We start from the raw sequence: 20,816 nt of genomic DNA on the forward strand, positions 1-20,816 counted from the left end.
GTTTCCGTAGTGTAGTGGTTATCACGTTCGCCTCACACGCGAAAGGTCCCCGGTTCGAAACCGGGCGGAAACAAGAGGGTTTCTTTTTTTCCCCCGCTGATTGATCCCTGGCTGGATCAGCGGTTCTTGACTCATTCCTGCCAGAACCCTAAGACTAGTTCAGCAGGTACCTTCGCAGACGTCGGCCCTTGCAGTTTTTCGTTATCTTTTCTGACACTGTAAGTCTAAAACAATTTTGGCCACTCAGATGAAGTCATAGATCCTATCTGGATCCCCTGGACCAAGTTCTGACTCAGGGCGGTGTCCTCTGCTCAGGCTCTGGACACTTCAGCGCGGACCGCTAGGGGCTGTCTCCTGCAGGGAATTTGCAAACCTGTATCAAAACCCAGCTATGTGCCTGATGTTATCTCGCTGTAAGCTGACAGCAGGTATGTTTACCCTGCAGTCCAGAGAAATGAACGGAACATAGTTGCAGAGCCAGTGTCCCAACTCACTCTGCTCTCTCACCACTACAAGACCCACCCTTCCTATTTCTATTCTCGTTTTAAGCTGTTCCCATGCATTCAGCACTAAAGTTCCCAGTCATGGAGATGCTTCCTCCTTCCCTCCTCTGAGTCTTTTCCCACAGGGAATCCTAAAGCCCTAAGGCCCATGGTTCTAAACCAGGGGAAAACAATATTTATTTTCTTTGAATTAAAAGTTATTTTCACGCACATTCCTCCCACCCCCATTGGGCAGTTGGCACAGACACTTCTCCAAAGATAGAGGGACAGCAAATAATCCTATCTAAAGATATTCTACTTCATTAATCATTAGGGAAATGCAAATTTAAAATACAATGAGATATCACTACACATCGCTTGCTCCTTGGAAGGAAAGCTATGACAAACCTAGCTAGACAGCATATAAAAAGGCAGAACATCACTTTTCCAACAAAAGTCTGTATAGTAAAAGTTATAGTTTTTCTAGTAGTCATGTATGGATATGAGAGTTGTACCATAAAGAAGGCTGAGCACGGAAGAACTGATGCCTTCGAATTGTGCTGTTGGGGAAGACTCTTGAGAGTCCCTTGGACAGCAAGGAGATCAAACCAGTCAATCCTAAAGGAAATCAACCCTGAATATTCGTTGAAAGGACTGTTGCTGAAGCTGAAACTCCAATACTTTGGCCACCTGATTCGAAGAGCTGACTCATTGGAAAAGACCCCAATGCTGGGGAAGATCAAAGACAAGAGGAGAAGAAGCCAGCAGAGGATGAGATGTTTGGATAGCATCACGGATTCAATGGACATGAACGCAAAGGATGGGAAGGACAGGAATGCCTGGCGTGCTGCAGTCCATGGCGTCACAAAGAGTCAGACAAGGCCTAGCAGCTGAACAAAACAACAAATCCCTACACATGTAAAACAGTGCATATGATACCAGATGTCCAGAATGTGGAGGGACTGAAACACGCATACACTGCTGAGGGGAATGTAAAATGTTACACCCACCTAGGAAAACAGTTAACAATTTCTTGGAAAGTTCAACTACAATGATATGATTCAGCCATTCTAATCCCAGGTATTTACAAGAGAAAATTAAGTGTATGTGCATTGAATTGTATATGAATATGCATAGTAGCTTTATTTATAACAGCCCAAAGCTGGAAACAATACAAATGTCACTCAACAGGTGAAGTTAAATTATGATTACATGCAGAAAATGGAATGCTACTCAGGAAACATTATTATTATTACTCTTATGCTGGGGGAAAATTTCAATCAAAAAAGTGTTGTATGATTCCATTTATATAAAATTGTAGAAAATTAAAACTATAATGACAGAAAGCCGATCAGTGATTGCTTGATGAGAGGAAAGACAACGGCAGGCAATAAGTATTAGAAAGGGAAAGTCAGGAAGGGGAAACCGTGGATATGTCCACCTTAACTGTGGCAGGGCTGTCATTGTGACTTTCACTGGCCCTAGACACTTTGATCTTCGTGGAACCTCTCATAAAAATAATGTTTAAGTATTAAAATATTAATGTTTAAATATTTCAGTTCAGTCGCTCGGTCGTGTCTCTTTGTGACCCCATGGAGTGCAGCACGCCTGGCTCCCCTGCCCGTCACCAATTCCCAGAGCTTGCTCAAACTCATCTCTATCGAGTCTGTGATGCCATCCCAACCATCTCATCCTCTGTCATCCCCTTCTCCTGCCTTCCATCTTTCCCCGCATCAGAGTCTTTACCAATGAGTCAGTTCTTTGCATCAGGTAGCCAAAGTATAAGAGCTTCAGCTTCAGCATCAGTCCTTCCAATGAATATTCCAGTGATTTCCTTTAGGATTGTCTGATATTTTTAATTTAAATTTTATTTATTAATATAGTTTATTTACATATACCACAGATAATTGACTATGGTATATGATTATATAATATATAATTTATTGATATAAGATATTATACAGCTGCTTTGATATAAGTGGGTAAAGAACCTGCCTGTAATGCAGGAGACACAGAACACGAAGCTTCCATCCTGGGTCGGGAAGATCCCCTGGAGAAGGACATGGCAGCCCACTCCAGTCTTCTTGCCTGGAGAATCCTGTGGCCACAGAAACCTGGAGGGCTACAGTCCATGGGGTGGCAAAGAGTCAGACATGCCTGAGTGACTGAGCATAGTACATTAATATTATATAAAAACGTTTGTAAAATTTTATTATGTTCTTTTGAATTTAAAGGAATTTTAAAAATTAACACATTTTGAATTAAACAGTTGACACATTTTTGAAGGTGTACGCCTCCTGTACCTAATGGGCAAGTCAGTCGCCTGTTGTAAACATGCATTCACAGATCTATACATTTTGTCAAAACTTAACAACTTGTACATTTTGAATATGTTCACTTTGTTGCATGTCAAGTATGCCCTAATACAGCTGTTAATGATTGTTTTAAAATTTCTCAGGAAAAAAAAACTCATGTATTTGAAGTCTGTTCTGTATGCTCATACAAATACCTATTTTTGTTTCTTATTAAAATTTTTGTATGACATTAAACTATGTATTCACAACATTGAATAACTTGGGGGTGGACCTTGGATACAGTGTTAATCTCAATTCATTGCCCTTAATTCACATGGATGGGTGCATGCCCTTGCTTTATTTATGTCAGTTTATTACTGTCTTTTATCCTAGTCCCTACTTCCACCCCCTCTCTAATGTGTTTGTTATGTATTATGAATTTGTATGTATCCTCACAGGCTGTGTAGTTGTTTTGTGTGTAATTGTTTCCTAATCTCGCATATGTTTTTCACTTAGCATGTGACTTTGGGGTCTACCCAGGTTGCTGTGTGCACATTCAGTCTTTGTTTCCAGCTGATGTAAATAATTTCACAGTGGGCACCCACTCATTTTACTTTTCTTCCCCCCGTTATAGATACTAGATGGTGACCCAGTCCAACGGATGACAGACAATGCCGTCATAGATTCTTTTTTTCTTTTTATTGTATGTATGTGAGTGCGTGTGTGTGTGTGTGTGTGTGTGTGTGTGTGTGAGTCATTCAGTCGTGTCCCGCTCTTCAAAACTCCATAGACTGTAGCCTTCCAGGCTGCTCTATCTGTGGAATTCTGGAGTGGGCTGCCATTCTCTTCTCCATGGGAATCTTTCCAATCCAGGGATCAAACCCAGGTCCCCTACATTGCAGGCAGATTCTTTACCACTGAGCCACCAGGGAAGCCCAAATGTTATGTGAATAGCTGTAAATACAATATAAATTCCATGTAAATAGTTGCTGGCTTGTAGGAAATTCAAGTTTTGTTTTTGGGAATTTTCTAGAATTTTTTTTTCCAACTATTTTTGATTCTTGGCTAGTTCACTCCAAGAATGTGGAATGCATAGGTAAGGAGAGCCAACTGTATTGTTATAAAATTGCTTGTATTAGTGAGGATGCAGAGACTGTTTATTCTTTATGGCATTGGTTACAGAATTAGAATTTTCTTAAATGATAAGGAATTGGTTAGTGGTTACCTCATATCAACATGGTAAAGAGTTTAAGATGTGCCTATGATTTCCAGAGGCATAAGCAAGAAGCGACCAAGTCAAGTTAGTCTGCCTTGTCTTGCAAAATAAGATAAATTAAGCTGCTCAGGAAATTTTCAAAGCCAGTCTTCATTTGTTCTTTAATTGAACAATTTCCCCCTTTCCAGTTTTATTGAGAAATAGTTGACATTCAGCACTGTATAAGTTTAAGGTGTACAGCACAATGATTCGACTTATATACATCATGAAATGATTACCATAATTAGTTTAATGAACATCCATTACCTCATATAGATACAAAATAAAATAACATTAAAATAATGTTTTTTTCCTTGTGATGAGAACTGTTAGAATTTACTATCTTAAGTAACTTTAATATGTAACATACAGTAGTATTAATTATATTTATCACATTGTACATTATGTCCCTTGTTGTTCAGTCACTCAGTTGTGTCCGACTCTTTGTGACCTCATGGACTGCAGCATGCCCCGACCTGTCCTTCACCGTCTCCTAGAGCTTGCTCAAACTCATGTCCATTGAGTCAGTGATGCCATCTAACCATCCTGTCCTCTGTCATATCCTTCTCCTCCTGCCTTCAATCCTTCCCAGCATCAGGATCTTTTCTAATGAGTCTGCTCTTCACATCAGGTGGCCAAAGTATTGGAGCTTCAGCTTTAGCATCAGTCCTTCTAACGAATACTCAGGATTGATTTCCTTCAGGATTGACTGGTTTGATCTTGCAGTCCAAGGCACTCTCGGAGTCTTCTTCAACAGCACAATTCAAAGGCATCAATTCTTCCATTCTCAGCCTTCTTTATGCTCCAACTCTCACATCCATACATGACTACTGGAAAAACCATAGTTTTGAATAGACAGCTCTGTTGGCAAAGTAATGTCTCTGCCTTTTAATACACTGTCTAGGTTTGTCATAGCTTTTCTTCCAAGGAGCAAGCGTCTTTTAATTTCATGGCAGCAGTCACCATCTGCAGTGATTTTGGAGCCCAAGAAAATAAAGTCTCTCACTGTTTCCATTGTTTCCCCATCTATTTGCCATGAAGTGATGGGACCTGATGCCATGATCTTAGTTTCCTGAATGGTGAGTTTTAAGCCAGCTTTTTTTATTCTCTTCCTTCTCCTTCATCAAGGAGCTGTTTAGTTCCTCATCGCTTTCTGCCATAAGGCTGGTGTCATTTGCGTATCTGAGGTTATTGATATTTCTCCCAGAACTCTTGATTCTAGCTTGTGCTTCATCCAGCTCAGCGTTTCTTATGATGTACTCTGAGTTAAATAAGCAGGGTGACAATATACAGCCTTGACATACTCCTTTCCCAATTTGGAACCAGTCTGTTATTCCATGTCTGGTTCTAACTGTTGCTTCCTGACCTGCATATTGGTTTCTCAGGAGGCAGGTAAGGTGGTCTGGTATTCCCATCTCTTTCAGAATTTTCCACAGTTTGCTGTGATCCACACAGTCAAAGGCTTTAGTGTAGTCAATGAAGCAGAAGTAGATGTTTTTCTGGAACTCTCTTGTTCTTTCCATGATTCAAAAGATGTTGGCAATTTGATCTCTGGTTCTTCTGCCTTTTCTTAATCCAGCTTTCACATGTGAAAGTTCTCAGTTCATGTACTGTTGAAGACTTGCTTGGAGAATTTTGAGCATTACATTGCTAATATGTGAGATGAGTGCAACATTCTTTGGGATTGGAAGGAAAACTTATATTTTCCATTCCTGTGGCCACTGCTGAGTTTTCCAAATTTGCTGGCATATTGAGTGCAGCATTTTAAGCATCATCTTTTAGGATTTTAAATAGCTCAGCTGGAATTCCATCCCCTCCAATAGCTTTGTTCATAAGTGATGCTTCCTAAGGCCCACTTGACTTTGCACTCCAGGATGTCTGGCACTAGGTGAGTGATCACACCATCGTGGTTATCTGGGTCATGTTGATCTTTTTCGTACAGTTCTGTGTATTCTTGCCACCTCTTCTTAATATCTTCTGCTTCTGTTAGGTCCATACAATTTCTGTCCTTTATCGAGCCCATCTTTGCATGAAATGTTCCCTTGGTATCTTTAATTTTCTTGAAGAGAGCTCTAGTCTTTCCCATTCTATTGTCTTCCTCTATTTCTTTGCTTTGATCACTGAGGAAGGCTTTCTTATCTCTTCTTGCTATTCTTTGGAGCTCTGCATTCAGATGGGTGTATCTTGCCTTTTCTCCTTTGCCTTTTGCTTCTCTTCCCTTCTCATCTATTTGTAAGGCCTCCTCAGACAACCATTTTGCCTTTTTGCATTTATTTTTCTTGGGGATGGTTTTGATCCATCCATAGTTCTTCAGGCACTCTGTCTATCAGATCTAATCCCTTGAATCTATTTGTCACTTTCACTGTATAATTGTAAGGGATTTGATTTAGGTCATACCTGAAAGGCCTAGTGGTTTTCCCTACTTTCTTCAATTTAAGTCTGAATTTTGCAATAAGGAGTTCATGATCTGAGCCATAGTCATTTCCCAGTCTTGTTTTTGCTGACTGTATAGAGTTTCTCAATCTTCTATTGCAAAGAATATAATCAATCTGATTTCAATATTGACCATCTGGTGATGTCCATGTGTATCAACTATATGTATCATATTGCACATTATGTCCCTAGTACTTATTTAACTTATAACTGGAAGTTTGTACCCTTTGACAATCTTCATCCAATTCTGCCTCTCCCCAGACTGCAAATCTAATATTTTTCTTTCTCTTTAAGTTACTTTAAAAAAAAAATGTTATTTATAGTTTTTTTTTTATGCCAGGAGGCGTGGCACGTGGGATGTTAGTTTACCAATCAGGGATGGAACGTGTGGGCTCTGTATTGGAAGCGTGGAGTCTTAACCACTGACCCACCAGGGAAGTCCCTGATCTTTTTTTCTATTAGTTTGCTTGTTTTTGAGGTATGTTTGATATAGAATACTATGTTAGTTCCTGATGCACAACACATTCAGTATTTCTATACACTTCAAAGTGATTACCATCTGTCACTATACAAAGATACTACATTGTCATTGACTATATTCCCCACACCTAGCATACACAAGCACCACGCTATTTATTTACACTCCTAATTCATTTACTTTGTAATTGGAAGTTTGTACCACTTAACCACCCTCACCTATTCCTCTCCCCTTTGGTCTCAGTATCAACTTTCTTAGGGTATGAATTTATTTTTATTACTTTTATACCTTGTCATCACCGACTCGATGGACGTGAGTCTGAGTGAACTCCGGGAGCTGCTGATGGACAGGGAGGCCTGGCGTGCTGCGATTCATGGGGTCGCAAAGAGTCGGACACGACTGAGCGACTGAACTGAACTGATACATTACCTATTCAATAATTATCAAATGTTTTTAAAATTTAAAAATACCATTAAGACTAAATAGAAAGAAGTGTATGCGACCTAACTTTAAGTGAAAATGTCAGTGGATATTTTCTGGAATGGGTAGCCGAATTCAAGCAGGCTAAAAAGACACACGATATCATGAGAAGAGAGTAATGTAGTTACGTAAAGGCGAAGTTATAAACTTTTACTACACAGACAAAGAAGATATGGACGCGTTAACAAAGTTACAAAATCGCGAATTTCTCCAAAAATTAATTGGTAGCGTGATTTCGCCTTCGTACTCCTGGGGGCGTCCAAGCTCCACCTAACCCCTCCTTCCTCGTTTTTTTCCCGAAGGCTCCGAGGACCAGCAGCTGGGCAGCGCGCGAGTCAACCGAGACGCCGCGGGCTGCGGGGACAGCCCCGAAACCTGGGCCCCTGGGCCAGGCGCGCCGAGGAGGAAGAGGGCCGACTCCGAGGCAGGGACCGTGCACAAAAGCCACTTTCGTCGCCTTAACTGTTCAATCCTAGAACCCTAACCCAGGACGAGAAGCCTGAGACTTGGGGAAAAAGCGGTCCAGGTTTCCGGGAAGTCTGAGAGGTCCCGCAGCCGCAGCCCGCGCAGGGCCCCGCCCGCACTCCCGCCGGCTCGACTCGGCCCGCGCAGGGCCCCGCCCCGCTCCTGCCCAGGCCTGCGGCGGTCGGCCTTCCGGCTAGTCAGGCCTGAGTCAGGACTGGAAGGCTGGGAAGGAGCGACACTTCCCGGCAACGGGATCAGCATGACACGGTACCAGCCACGCCACACATCGGTGGGAGGGACATAGAGTACAGCGCAGGCAGCCTCCTGCTGGTGTCCCCAGCTAGGCCCCAGGAGCTGGAAATGACTCGGCCTTGTCCTTGCTCCCAGGCGAGTGGTAAGCCCATAGGTCTGAACGCTTCTCACTCCAGCCGGGTGCAGTTTACTCCAGCTCCTCCAGCTCCACCCTAATCCCAGTGTTAACTACAGGTTGGCACTTGCCGTGGGCACTTGGCATCTACCTCTGTAAGGACTAAATCATGTGCTGTTGCAGCTGCTGACCACCAACACCCCCTGATGTTGAGAGCAGGAAAGGAGAGCGGGAATGAGGCCCTCTGTGCTGCGGTGGGGTGGGGTGGGGAGGGGAGGGGTAGGGTGGGTGGAGAAAGGAAACTGGCAGGACAGTTCTTTAAATAGATATTTTCAGGAGCCGCCTTTATGAACCCAGTTCTTTTTTTTTTATTTACTTTTGGCTGTGCTAGGTCTTTGTTGCTGCACATGGACTTTCTCTAGTTGTGGAGAGCAAGGGCTACTGCTGCTCTTCACTGAGGAGCACCGGCTTCAGTAGCTGCCGTGTGGGTTCAGTAGTTGTGGTCCTTGGCATGAGATCCTCCCAGACAAGGGATTGAACCCAGGTTCCCTTCATTGGCAAGTGGATTCTTATCCAGTGTACCAGGCTCGTGAACCCAGTTCTTGAATCTCCTCATATCTAGAAAATCACTGAAATCCTTCAGGGTGATGACTTTTTCCTGATTAGCGGAAAGTTTCATGAGACTAGCAGAAACCTGGAAAAAAATATGCACTCAATTGCATGTATTCGCCTTTCACCAAAATCACGTATATACTGACATTCCTCTTCGCTTCTTCAGAGCAGTTTCTCAGCAGTGTCTGCGGTGTTGTTTACAGGCTGCAGTCATTTTGCTATCACAGTAACTTACAGTGTCGTTTAACCATTTTAACGATCCTAGGAGATAATCATAAGGGTAGTTTTCCAGGTCACACGTCACAATGTTACAGGTGTGGAAATAAGTTGTAAAGCGACATGCCTGAGTTTCCGTTCTAGTGATGGAGCTAGACCCAGACCCAGGTCATTTATACTGATTGTCCACAAGTCCCTTTTTTAATCAGAGCATCACTTGAGACCAGGCCTACAAAAAATGTACTTTGTCTTGGAGCCGTTGGAGGAGGCGACTGTGAGGTTCCAGTTAAACAAGGGAATGCGAGTGCCAGCCCTACCACGGGAGAGGCGGATTGCCTGGCTTCTGACAACAAACTGCTGCGGCGGCGGGGAGAGTGAGGCTGGGCGCCAGCAGTGCTTCTTGCTGCCTTACTCAGCGCTCTGGCTTTAGCCCTAGTAGAACACTCCCAGATATTCTAATGAAACCCTGAAGGTGGGGCTAGTGCTGGAAGGGCATCTGGGCTTCCCATTTCTCAGGAATGGATTAAAAACCAAACCAAACCAAAAAACCCCTAAGAGTAGGACGTGAGAACGTGACCTGGTTGAATCCAGTCACACTGGGAGTTGTTGGGGGCAGGGTGGATGGAGAGAGGAATGGTTTCTGAATAGATTTAATTCCCATCTCCTCCCAAGGAAAGACTCCTGGACAAGAACAAATACCTTTCGTAGAAGTCTGGGAATGGGACAAGGCAGAGATTTTGCAGCTAAAGGCAAATGAATGGGGTGGGTCCCTGGACTTGAGCAATTACTATCAGGTTGGCTAAAGACCCAACAGAATCAGCTGCAAATTAGCACATAGTACCTAGGGACAAGGCCACCCCAAGACATCTAGAGCAGTAAGGTCCCAGATGCCAGCCACAGGGACCTGAGGTTGCCTCCTTTTTCTGCTGCCTCTAGGCCATGGTAGCACCAGCTTCACCTAGATGCCACCTCGAGGGGGATAAGAGACTGTTCAGGTTGTCTATTGCTGTGTAACAAACTATTCCAGAGTCGAGAATTTGTAAAGAGTACTAGGGGAGAGGCAGTTTATCTCTGCTTCTGAATTTCAGCTGAGAAGACTTGGAGACCAGAGGTGACTTGATGACTGGGGACTGGAATCATCTGAAAAATTATCTATTTCTGCATAATCACTTTAAAATTTAGTGCCTTAAAATAACAATTTATTATTTCTCATGGTTCAGATGTGAATTCGGCTGGAGCCAGAATGATCAGTTTAGCCTTAAGCCTTTCTCCACGTGGCCTTTATCTCTGGCAGAGTAACTGGTCTTCTTACATGGCATGGAGTAGCAAGAGGGAATGCCTAAACCAAGGCAAGCAGAAGCTGCAGATCTGTTAAAGCTCTCCTCTAAAAGTTACATATCAGTACTTCCATTCCATTCTGTTGGTCAAAACAGGTCACGGGGCCAACTTGGATTTAAAGAGAGGGGAAATAGACTCTACCTCTTGAAGGGTCGTTTTCCAGGTCACATTTCAAAAGAGTTTATGGGGTGAGAGATATTGTTGTCATCTTTACAAACACAGTCACCGCTACTACTTAAACAAGAACAGAGATTTTTAACTGGACGGTTACATTTTCCCCGTTTCTCCACATCTTGTAGGCTACAGGTTTAAGAACAGGGTAGGTCAATTATAACATAGGCTACATTTTTTCCTGTGCATTGTTGTTGTTCAGTCACTAAGTCATGTCTGACTCTTCAAGCCTGTGAACTGCAGCATGACAGGCTTCCCTGTCCTTCACTGTCTCTGGGAGTTTGCTCAAACTCATGACCATTGAGTCAGCGATACCATCCAACCATCTCATCCTCTGTTGCCCGCTTCTCCTTGTGCCCTCTCTGAATGTAATGAGTAAATTGTGAGCCACTACACGTGTACAAGCTAGCTGCAAAAAAGGCAGAGGAACCAGAGATCAAATTGCCAACACTCGTTGGCTCATAGAAAGAGCAAGAGAATTCCTGAAAAACATCTATTTCTGCTTCATTGACTCCACTAAAGCCTTTGAATGTGTGGATCACAACAAACTGTGGAAAATTCTTAAAGAGATGGGAATACTAGATCACCTGACCTGCCTCCTGAGAAAGCTGTATGCAGGTCAAGATGCAACAATTAGAAAGACATGGAGAATGGACTGGTTCCAAATTGGGAAAGGAGTATGTCAAAGCTGTATATTGCCACTCTGTTTTTTTTAACTTACATACAGAATACATCATGCGAAATGCCAGGCCAGATTAATCACAAGCTGGAATCAAGATTGCCAGGAGAAATATCAATAACCTCAGAAATGCAGATGACACCCTAATGGCAGAAAACAAAGAGAAACTAAAGAGCTTCTTAATGAAGGTGAAAAAGGAGAGTGAAAACCTGGCTTAAAACTCAACATTTAAAAATCTAAGATCATAGCATCCGGTCCCATCACTTCATGGCAAATAGATGTAGAAAAAATGGAAATAGTCACTTTCTTGGGCTCCAAAATCACTGCAGATGGTGACTGTAGCCATGAAATTAAAAGACGCTTACTCCCTGGAAGGAAAGCTATGACAAACACAGACAGGAAAGCAATGACAAACATAGAGACAGGAAAGCGATGACAAACACAGAGACATCACTTTGTCAACAAAGGTCTGTCTCGTTGAAGCTATGGTTTTTCCAGTGGTCATGTAGTAGTGAGAGCTGGACCATAAAGAAGACTGAACACTGAAGAATTTACAGAGTTCTCAAGAGGCAGGTCAGGTGGTCTCTATTCCCATCTCTTTCAGAATTTTCCCCAGTTTATTGTGATACATGCAGTCAAAGGCTTTGGCATAGTCAATAAACAGAAATAAATGTTTTTCTGGAACTCTCTTGCTTTTTCCATGATCCAGCGGATGTTGGCAATTTGATCTCTGGTTCCTCTGCCTTTTCTAAAACCACTTGAACATCTGGAAGTTCACAGTTCACATATTGCTGAAGCCTGGCTTGGAGAATTTTGAGCATTACTTTACTAGCGTGTGAGATGAGTGCAATTGTGCGGTAGTTTGAGCATTCTTTGGCATTTCCTTTCTTTGGGATTGGAATGAAAACTGACCTTTTCCAGTCCTGTGGCTGAGTTTTCCAAATTTGCTGGCATTCTTCAACTTACTGGCTGTATATCTTGGACATATTGTTTAAGCTTCCTATGTTTCAATGTTCACATATACAAAATGTACTAATATTATTCTCACTTTACATGGGGCTTGCAAAACTTAAGTTTAAAAACTTTGGCTTTAATAGCTCAAAAATTTTGATAATTGTGAGAGTGAAAACTTTGATCTAGACATTTTAGGAAATCAGTGACTTGGCCTGATTTCTGACAAAAGAAGAAGGAGAGGATAAAATTTGGGAGTGGTCTGAGGCAGTATGTTCTTGGAGAAGAGGACATTTGAGTGATTCATGCATGTGAAAAGGAGGGACACAGAACTCTGGAGAGGTGTGTTCCTGCTGGTACTTAAAATTAGACCTGAGATCTAATCCTAGCATCATTCATTAGTACCTAGTCTCATTATTTCTTGGCAGTCTCGAGTAGAGTTCACTTTACACATTACTTTAAAAAAATTTTCTTATTATAAAATACATATAAAATTTATCATCTTAGATGAACCGCTTTAAGTGTACAGTTCATATTGTTGTGTGACCATCACCCTTATCCATTTCCAGAATTCTTTTCATCTTGCAAAACTGAAACTCTGTACCTATTAAACATTAACTCCCCATGCCCACTACCTACCCTCCCAGCCCCCATCTGGAGAATTCTACTTTCTGCTTCTGCGATGTTTGATCATTAACTACCTCATATAAACGGAATCGGTATTTTCAGTATTTTTCTTTTTGTGAGAGGCTTATTTCATTTAGCATCATGTCTTCAAGGTTCATTCATTGTTATAGCATATGTCAGAATTTCATGCTTTTTTAGGGCTAATAATATTTCATTGTATAAACTTCACATTATTTTTTGTTGTATCAAGAACTTTGTCCCTTTATAACGTGTTTCTTATATTTTGCACATAGGAAGGGTCACTGTACATAGTCAGGTCAGTGTTTTCCCTCTGGGATTTCAGTTCACCTTTTAAAGGGAGGAAGTTAAGGCAGAACAAAGACAGGAGTGGGAACGGACTAAAATAATCATCCAAATGACTAATTATTTCCTGGACAGTATTCCCGGCTAGATGTGTAAAACAGCAGGCCCCCAGAGCTAAATTAAGGAGTTAGATTTGGGGGAAGGGGGTTATCAACTCACATATTTATTGGTAACAGCTTTATTGAGATATAATTCATAGACCATACAATTCATTCATTTAATGTTATTTAATTCATTCGTTTAACTTCATGACTTTTCACATATTCAGACTTGTACAACTGTTATCACAAAATCTTAGAAAATTTTCATAGTCCCTGAAAGAAATCTTGTACCAATTTGCCATTATCCCCAGTTCCCTCCTTAGCCCTGTGCAACCGTTAATCTACTTTCTGTCCGTACAGAGATGCCTATTCTGGAAGTTTCATGTAAATGAAATCATAACATGTGGTTCTTTGTGACCGGCCTCTTTCACTTAGTTCAAGGTTCATCCATGTTACAGCGTGTATTGATAATTCATTTCTTTGTTAACCGGATGAGAGAAATAATAGCAGGAATTCATTTATTTTTATTACTCAATAATATTCCATTCTGTTGATTATACTGCATTTTATCATCAGTTTTTGGACATTAGAGTTGCTCGTACTTTTTAGCTATTATGAGTATTGCTGCTTTGAATATTCATGTATAAAGTATGTGGACCTATGTTTTAATTTCTCTTAGGTATATACCTAGAGGTGGATTTTTTTAATGTTTTTATTTTATATTGGAGTATAGTTGATTTATAATGTGTCAGTTTTAGACATACAGCTGAATGATTAGTTATACATATATCCCTTCTTTTTCAGATTCTTTTCCCATATATGTTGTTACAGAATACTGAGTACAGTTTCTGTGCTATACAGTAAGTCCTTGTTGATTATCGGTTTATATATGTATGTGTGTGTGTGTGTGTGTGTGTGTGTGTGTGTGTATAGTAGTGTGTACACGTTAATCCCAAACTCCTAATTTATCCTTCTCCTGCAAGGAGTTAGATTTTATAGGACCAGAAAATGAATTTAGGAAACTAAACTCACTGTTCACTTCTTTTTGCATTCTCATTTAAAACTGTGATGGAGATTGGAGATACATGCTGAGGTGGCAACCACTGAGCATTCTCTACAAGCCGCCATGTGACAGAGAGAGGAAGGATGGCATACACTTTCAGCAACTGGAGCAGATGTTAGGAGAATTTCTACTCTAAAGGAGTTTTCCTCTGAGTAGTTCCCACTCTGTGAGGTCAGATGAGACCTAGGACAGCCCAGAACACAGGACCCTCCCCCGTATCCCCACAGACCACTGTCAGTGTGGGCTCGGCTCTGATTCTCCTCCGCTGCCGGGACCGGAAGAGACCGCGCCTGCGCCTTTCCCCATGAGCAGCCTCTGAGGAGGCAGGGCTTTCACACATCTGACCCCAGGGTCAGTGGGTCTCTGCGAGAGCTGCCGGACTTCACCCTCATCACCTTATCTGGCTCAGGAGAATCTCTCTTCATCTACTCCTCGCTACTTCCCGCCCGGATTTTCCCCTAAAGCAACTCCTTGGGGGGAGCTATTTCGCTGAGTACACAGCGACCCTGACATATTAATCACGTCTTTCTGGGCAGAGGTGGTGGCAATCCTCCAACAGGAACTTGAAGTTCCTTCCCTGTTCTGGGTTGAACAACCAGATTTTCTTGGCTCTTAGAGTCGCTCATGTCTCTCCTCCCCACTCCACGCCCAACCCCATCCCGGCTTCCTTTTATTTATTTTTTTAAATTAATTAATGTATTTTAATTGGAGGCTAATTACTTTACAGTATTGTAGTGATTTTTGCCGTACATTGACGTGAATCACCAGCTTCCTTGTAAAACCTGACTTTGTCCCTGACTCTGGACTTTAATACTGACGTCATTTAAGGATTTGGAGACAATGGGCAGAACGTTTCTTCCTTTGTAGTGTCGGGGGACTAGCTGGAAACCTAATCTCCACTAGAGGGAGACTTCATCTTAAGAAAGAAAATGATATGAAGTTTGTGATGTTTAATGGAAGTAGATAAAATATAGAACATGTAGAGGAAATATATGACTCCTTTATATAGCTGTTGCATTTAGCCAACTATCTCTTCTTTCTTAAAATAAAGCTGTTATTTCCACATTGTTTTCACAGTGATAATTCATTTTATGTAGGAATTACTTTATGTTTTTAACTTAATTTTATAATTATGTAAAATATTTACATAATTTACTTCCCTGGTGGCTCAGATGGTAAAAGCCTCTGCCTACAATGCAGGAGACCTGGGTTCTATCCCTGGGTCAGGAAGATCCCTTGGAGAAGGAAATGGCAGCCCACTCCAGTATTCTTGCCTAGAAAATCCCACAGACAGAGAAGCCTGGTAGGCTACAGCCCATGAGCTTGCAAAGATCGGACACGACTGAGCGACTTCACTTTCTTTCACTTTTCTTTAGTTTTATAATTCTGTAAAATATTTACGTATTTTTCATATGTAACATTTGAGGGGCTTCCCTGGTGGCTCAGTTGGAAAAGAATCCGCCTGCAATGCGGGATACCTGGGTTTGATCCCTGGATTAGGAAGATCCTCTGGAGAAGGGAAAGGCTACCCACTCCAGTATTCGTGCCTGGAGAATTCCATGGGCAGAGAAGTCTAGTGGGCTAATGTCCATGGGGTCGCAGAGTCGGACACAACTGAGTGATTAAGCACACGCATAATATATTTACATGGATCTAAAATCAACTGTACAAGACACAGTATATTCAAAGAAGCTTACCTTCTGTCTTTTCTGCATTATTTCTTCTCTCTCTCTCTCTAAAGGTAATCTCTAATCATACCACTTATTTTCCCTATGTTATTTCTTCTATTAGAAACACACATGTTTATCAGTTCAGTTCAGTCAGGTAGCTCAGTCATGTCTGACCCTTTGCGACCCCATGGACTATAGCACGCCAGGCTTCCCTGTTCATCACCAACTCCTGGAGATTACTCAGACTCATGTCTATCGAGTAAGTGATGCCATCTAACCATCTCATCCTCTGTCGTCCCCTTCTCCCGCCTTCAGTTTTTCCCAGCATCAGAGTCTTTTCTAACGAGTAATTCTTCCCATCAGGTGGCCAAAGTATTGGAGTTTCAGCTTCAGCACCAGTCCTTCCAATGAATATTCAGGACTGATTTCCTTTAGGATGGACTGGTTGGATCTCCTTGCTGTCCAAGGGACTCTCAAGAGTCTCCTTCAACACCACAGTTCAAAAGCATCAATTCTTCGGCGCTAAGCTTTCTTTATAGTCCAACTCTCACATCTATACATGACCACTGGAAAAACCATAGCCTTGACTTTGTTGGCAAAGTAATGTCTCTGCTTTTTAATATGCTGTCTAGGTTGATCACAACTTTTCCAAGAAGCAAACGTCTTTTAATTTCATGGCTGCAGTGATTTTGGAGCCCAGAAAAATAAAGTCAGCCACTGTTTCCCCATCTGTTTGCCATGAAGTGATGGGACCAGATGGCATGATCTTAGTTTTCTGAATGGTGAGTATTAAGCCAACTTTTTCACTCTCCTCTTTCACTTTCTTTAAGAGGCTCTTTAGTTCCTCTTCGCTTTCTGCCCTAAATGTGGTATCATCTGCACATCTAAGGTTATTTATATTTCTCTGGCAGTCTTGATACCAGCTTGTCCTTCATCCAGTCCAGCATTTGTTATGATGTACTCTGCATATAAGTTAAAGCAGGGTGACAATATGCAGCCTTGATGTACTCCTTTCTGGATTTGGGACCAGTCTGTTGTTCCATGTCCAGTTCTAACTGTTGCTTCTTGACCTGCATACAAATTTCTCAGGAGGCAGAGCAGGTGGTCTGGTATTCCCCTCTCTTTAAGAATTTTCCACGGTTTGTTGTGATCCACACAGTCAAAGGCTTTGGCATAGTCACTAAAGCAGAAGTAGATGTTTTTCTGAAACTGTCTCGCTTTTTCAGTGATCCAACAGATGTTGGCAATTTGATCTCTGGTTCCTCTGCCTTTTTTTTATATCTCCTTTTAAATATAAACAATAGCGCACTATTCACATGCCCTCCACCTTTCTTTATTCACTTAAAAGTATTTCTTGGTGATCACTCCATAACAGCGTCTTCCCCACTGCTTTTTTACAGTAAAAAAAGTACTGTATAGTACTCCTTTTTGTGGAGGTACCATATTACTGGCAGACAGTTGGGTTGTTTCCAGTCTGTAGCTATTACAAATAAGGTTGTATATAATTGTGTACACTTTTCATACTTCTGTTGGAGTATCTTTGGGATAGATTTCTAAAAACGGATTGCTTAATCAAAAGGCACTGATAATCGTGCTAGTTAGATACTGTCAAAGTCTCCATTGTGGAGGCTGTACCATTTTACATTTCCGTACTCAGCATATGAGAATGCCTGTTTCCTCACAGACTCATCAACAGAGTATGATATCAAAGTTTTGGATGTACTCAGTCTCATGGGTAAGATGTACTATTTCTGTGTACTTTTAATTTCCATGTTTTTAAAATTATGAGCAATACTGAACATTTTTCATATGGTTACCAGAAATTTGTATGTCTTTCTCTGTGATAGGCTCATTTTATCAATTCATCTTTGGAGATGAGTATACTTTTTTTTTTTTTTACCTTGGATCCATTAATATGATTAACTACATTAATGAATTTCCTTTGACTCACCGTTTTTGCATCCATGGAGTATTACCCACTTGTTTATGATACAAATTTTTTAATGTACTATTGGCTTCTGTTTGCTAATATCTTATTTAAGGTTTTTATATCAGAATTAACAAGTGAAGCTGATCTATAGTGTTTTTGTTCAGCCTTTGTCATGATTCCAAAATTTAGGTTTGGGAATCAATATTACACTCACGTCGGAAAATGATTTTGAAAATGTTCCTCTTTTGCCATGTTCAAAAATAGCTTGAAAAGCTAAGGATTTTTTTTTTAAGTTTCATATTATCTTCTGTGAAACTATCTGGATCTGTTTTGTTTTGTGGAGTAACTCTAATCAGTTTCTCTAATTCTTTTAAGTTAAATGGTCTGTTTTCACTTTGTGTCCACATGAATCAATTCTATTAAATTGGGATTTTACACAAAATTATATACGTAATGTAGATTTTCAAACATATTTACAGAGACTGTTTTTAAAGTTCCTCTTCTATGTCTCTTTCTTTCTAGTTTTATGTATTTGTGCTGAAATTTCCCCCCTCCCTGTTTTTTGAGTGGTTCAGCTAAGAAGTTGTCAATTTAGTTTTTTCAAAGAAACATTTTTGGATTTATTTGTTAGTTCTACTTTTGTTGTTGTTTTCAAACCCATGAGTCACTGACTTTCTTAGGACTGATTTCTTCCTTTTGCTGTTATTTGGTTTGCTTTGCTTTTCCCCCTAGTTTTTGGAGTCATAATGTTTCTCATTTATTTTTGCTTTTAAACTTTTATTCATTTATTAGTATAAATCTTTCTCTGACAGCTGTTTTAACTATTTCCCATAATTCTTGTTTTCATTATTAATATTTTCAATTTGTTTTGCATTTCTCCTTTGACCCAGAAGTGGTTAACAGGAGGCTTTTAAATTTCCCACTTGGAAATTTAAATTGGACTTTATTGAGATTTTTTTTTCTGTGGCCAAAAATGTTTCCAGGTGGCACAGGTGGTAAAGAATCTGCCAGTGTAGGAGACTCAAGAGACATGGATCCCTGGGTCAGAAGGAAATGGCAGCCCACTCCAGCATTTCTTGCCTGGAAAATTCCAAGGACAGAGGAGCCTGGTGGGCTACAGTCTGTGGGGTCACAAAGAGTCGGACATGACTGAGCACACACATGCCAAGCTTTTGTGAATCCTTTATATGCATCTGTTGGTGTGTGTGGGGATCCATATTCTCTACTATCAAGTTTCAGAGTTTAATATATTTTAAATATGCCTTATTTATTGTGTTGTTTAGGTTGTCTCTATCTGTACTAATTTCTTGTCATTTTCTCTCCCTAGATCTGAAAGATTTGTTAAAGTTCTTCTTCTTATTATTGTTTCTGTTTCTCCCATTTTAAGTATAATTCTTCTGATTTTTTAATTGTGGTAAAAATTTCTTTATTTCTTTTAAACCTTTTAAGTCAGAATCCTACTTTCTTGGATAATTACAATTGCAACCCCCGCTTAAATTACAGAAAAAATTCTGGTACATTTTTAGTCATTTATTTTTAGGCTTCCTGCATCTCTTCAATTTAGATATATTTCTTTTATACAGCATAGTGTGGAATTCGCTTTTGTGGTCAATATGAAACTCATTTTAACAGGTGAGGTAAGCTTATTTATATATTTATTGATGTAGTCAATATGTCTGGCCTTAGATCCGCCTTACTTTTTTAAAAAAAGTTATTCATTTTTGGTTGCACTGAGTCTGTGTTGCTGTGTGCAGGCGTTCACTAGTAGCAGAAAGTGGGGGCCACTCTGATTGGCATCTGGGGGCCTCTCACTGCATTGGCGTTCCTTGTGGCGCATTTGCTCCAAGAGCACAGGCTTCACTGGCTGAGGCATGTGGGCTCAGCAGTTCTGGGGTAAAAACAGGCTTCGTTGCTGTGTGGCACGTGGAATCTTCCCCCACCAGGGATCGAACTCATGCCCCCTGCATTGCGTGGCAGGTTCTTATCCACTGTACTACCAGGGGAGTCCTGCCTTACGGGTTTATGTTACATACTTTTTGTATGTTTAGGTCTCTCACCATATGATCTCTTTCATTTGCTTCCTCCCTCCTTTTTAAACATATCTTCTGGTATTTAAAAGAGTTTATATTTTTGTTCTAATGGTTAACTTTATCCTAATACTTTTATTATATAATACATAAGTTCTGTCTCTTTTTGGCTATTGTCTATATGAGCATGTGAGATGATCAAAAATGTATATATTGGTCTCTGCCCACGTTTTTCCCACACAGCTCCTGACCCTGGTAAATACCTAAGTGATAAAGATTCTAGGAGCATCTTTTATGCTAACATTTGGTGTTTGATTCTGGTTCCGAACAGAGTGCTTGGAATTTCCTGGGTAATAGGGGTGCTTTTGTTCCCAGCAAGGTGATTCTTGGTGGGCTCCTGGATGAAAGCTGGTCGCAGAAAGACCAAATTGTGATTAGAGACTTAGAATTCAACCCCACCCCCATTCTCTGTATAAGGGAGAGGTGCTGGAAGTGGAGTTAAGGATGGATTAGGCCTGTGTGATAAAGCCTCCATGGAAACCCCAATAAGACAAGTGAGGTTTGGAGAGTTTCCAGGGAGAGTGGCAGGCCTGCAGAGGATATGCGAGCTTCACACTGCTTCCCACACGCCTTTCCTGAGCATCTCTTCCATCTGGAGGTTCATCAGTATCCTTTATATTATTCTTTAAAAAATTTTTATTTTGGCTGTTCTGGGTCCTTGTGGCAGCACACAGGCTCTTTGTCGCATCTTTGGACTTCTCTTTATGTGCCACGCAGACTTAGCTGCTCTGTGGCACATCGGATCTTAGTTGACCGACCAGGGATTGAGCCCAGGTCCCCTGCATTGCATGGTGGATTCTTAACCACTAGACTA

At 41.0% G+C, this 20,816-nt stretch overlaps 1 non-coding gene across 1 annotated transcript; it reads left to right on the forward strand.

The window, feature by feature from the left end:
- On the forward strand, positions 1-73 carry TRNAV-CAC (transfer RNA valine (anticodon CAC)). Its single transcript has one exon. It is a non-coding gene; the product is annotated as a tRNA-Val (tRNA).
- The last annotated feature ends 20,743 nt before the right edge of the window (positions 74-20,816 follow it).

The sequence above is a fragment of the Capricornis sumatraensis genome, chromosome 2, assembly GCF_032405125.1.
Source record: "Capricornis sumatraensis isolate serow.1 chromosome 2, serow.2, whole genome shotgun sequence".
NCBI lineage: Eukaryota > Metazoa > Chordata > Mammalia > Artiodactyla > Bovidae > Capricornis > Capricornis sumatraensis.